The sequence below is a fragment of the Alexandromys fortis genome, unplaced genomic scaffold (assembly GCF_014885135.2).
Source record: "Alexandromys fortis isolate MF-2015 unplaced genomic scaffold, M_Fortis_MF-2015_v1.1 scaffold_79, whole genome shotgun sequence".
Lineage (NCBI taxonomy): Eukaryota > Metazoa > Chordata > Mammalia > Rodentia > Cricetidae > Alexandromys > Alexandromys fortis.
In genome coordinates, this window is record NW_026067964.1 from 4538149 (window position 1) to 4541301 (window position 3153).

Below are 3153 nucleotides of genomic sequence, written 5' to 3' on the forward strand. Positions count from 1 at the left end.
CCCCCCCCCCCCCCCCCCCCCCCCCGAGATCTGTGCCTCCATTTCCTGAGACAGATGTCTCACTATGTGGCTCTGACTGGCCTGGAACTCACTATGTAGATCATGCTGGCCTTGAACTCACGGAGATCCACCTTCCTCTGCTTCTCCAGTTCTGGGATTAAAGGTATACTCCACGGTGCCCATGTCTTTTTCTTAGAGTCATTAACTACATTTATGGGTTTGCAGTTTCTGGACAAGACAGAGCATGGAAAGTGATGGAGCCACTCTGTAGTGAGATGCACCCCACAAGTCTATTGCTCAGCTTGTTATAATTTAGACTTCTGAACTCCATCAAACCGGCAATCAGAATCTCTGATTGGATCTTACAAGTATCAAAGTCTGAGATCTATGACACCAGTGTTTGGAAAAAATGTCTCATGGGTATGTTTTGTAGTTGGCAAGAGGAAAACCACAATTTACCCCTTAGGAAAGAGATAGTTTTCAGAACTGACCTATGTAGATTATCATTTCTATCTATAAGGCTGTTGAAGTGCTAATTCTTTAAATATCTCCCCAGCTATTTGCCTAGATACTCTCAGTCCACTGGAAGACTTACCCTTGTAAGTAAATGTCTCTTTACCCTACCTTGATTTATTTTGGGGGGCGCATGTGTGTTTGTTTTGTTTTTGACACAGGATTTTTCTGTGTAGCTTTGGCTGTCTTGTAACTAGCTCTGTAAACCAGGATGGCCTCTAACTCATAGAGCTCTTTCTGACTCTGCCTCCTGAGTGCTAGGATTAAAGGTGTATACCACCACCCACCTGCCTTGCCTTGATTTCTTTCTCCTCTAATGATATATACCAGTGCTTTATATACCTGAAAAGTTTTTATTGTTTTTTTATGAACAGGTAACATATGGTTCAGAGGTCACAAGAACAAAAAGATGTCTAGTCAACCCTCCCCTCAAGCCCTTGTCATCGGACAACACAGTTGACATCTGCTTGGGCCGAGGATGTCGGTCAGTTACTAGAGTGTTTCCCTAGCACACAGGACGACCTGAAAAAGTGGGGCATGGTGGCTCATGCCTGCAATTTCACTCAAGAGGTAGAGACAGGAGGTCAGAAGTTCAAGGGAGGGGATCCTCAGCTACACAGCTACATAGCAAATTTGAGGACAGCTTGTGTTTCATGAGCAATCTTTAGAAAAATCTGGTTATTTTATATTTTTCAAAACAATACTGGAACTCAGTATCAGTTTTGTATACTAAAAGAAAAGTTTACCATAGGCCATTTTTTAAAAATTTATTTTATTTGTGTATGTGTGTGCAAGTATGTTCCTGCGAGTGCACCTATGTGTATGCATTTGCACCATAAGTATGAAGGTACCCATGGAGACCAGGAAAGAACATAAGGTCCCCTGACATAGGAGTCACAGGCAGCTGTGAACCACACAAAGTAGGAACTGAGAACCAAACCCAGATCTCCTGCAAGAACAGCATGTGCCCTTGACTTCTGTGCCAGCTGTCCAGCTCTACCCACTATAGGGCATTTGATTTTTATATTGTACCTTTGGGTTTTAAAAAATTCCTCCTGAGATAAAAGTTTTAGATATGGCAACCACACTCCAGCCCAGAACAGGAAGAGCACTTATTGCTAACACCCTAGAGGGTGTCAGCCGAGTGGTCCTGCTGTTTCTGGGGACCATGAGCTGAGTTAGGACAGCTGCAGCAAGGACAACGAGGACTGGAGGACTGGACCATCTCCCATCTTTAACCATACTGACCCTGGCACACTCCCAGAGTGATGGCAAAAACACAAAAGGTAAGGGTAGAGCTAGGGATGTGGCTCGGTTGATAAAATGCTTTCTGAGCAAGCATGCTGATGTGAGCTTGATTCCTGGAACCCATGTTTTTTAAAAAGCCAAGATATGGTGGTGTGTGCTTGTAATCCCGGTGCTGGGGAAGCAGACACAAGTAAGTTCAATGACCGGTGGCCTGGCCTACTTGGTGTGGGAGGCCCTTCTGTCTATGTGTTGCTTCTATTGGTTAATGAATAAAGACCTGCTTTGAGCCTATGGCAGGGAAGAACAGAACTAGGCAGAGAAAGCTAGGCTGTATGCTGGGAGAAAGAAGGGCGGAGTCAGAGAAGATGCAATGGAGCTGCTGCCAGAGTGAGACATGCCAGAACTTTGCTGGTAAGCCATGACCTCATGGTGATATACAGATTAATAGAAATAGGTTAAATTAAGATGTAAGAGTTAGACAATAAGAAGTCAGAGCTAATGGGCCAAGCAGTGTTTTAATTAATACAGTTTTCTGTGTGTTTATTTAGGAGCTAAGCTAGTCGGGCAGCTGGAACGAACAAGCAGGCCCTCCTCCTACACCTAATTGGTAAGGTCCAGGGCAGGGAAAGATATCATCTTAAAAACAAGGTAGGAGACAGCAAGGTGGCTCAGAGAATGAAGGTGCTTGCTGACAAATCTGATGGCTCTGAGTGTGATCCAATCCTTGGGACGCACATGGAAAGAAGATAAAAAGTTCTCTTTGATTTCCACATCTGTGCCATGGTACACAAACACATACACACATACGCACCATTGGAACTGGTACTTCCTCAACACAGCCATATTCAATTGGCCAATTTAGACCTAGGCCACCCAAGGTCACCCCAGAGTCAAGGAGACATAAAATTAGACAGGGTCTCTTCAAGAAAAGGATTTCAAAGTCACATGACAAAGCCAGAGCCAGCATTTAGCTTAGTATCCACTGCTGCTAAAGTAGTCCAGTTTCTAAGATTTTTCAGATGTTCAAACATGTAAGAAAAAAAAAAACTGTAAAGTACCCAAAAAGATTGGGACCTGGACTCAAAGCCGTCAGCATGCATCTCATACCTCCAGAGGGACAGGAAAAGAGGAGGCCTCACCGCATGGCGATTTTATAACAGGAAATGCAAAGTCCCGCAGAACCTGTTGGGCTTCGTTATCTCTTATTTTGATGTTTTTCTCCATGCTGGAAATCCCTGAACCCAGGGCCTTGGGTTCTTCCCAGGTGAGTGTTGTACCACAGAGCTACACCACCAGCCAAGAGTGGCAGTTTAGTGGAAGATTTTGCTTTTAAATACATCACTTCCTCCAGCGGGGACATTGATACACTGACCAGTAATGACCAACCATGGC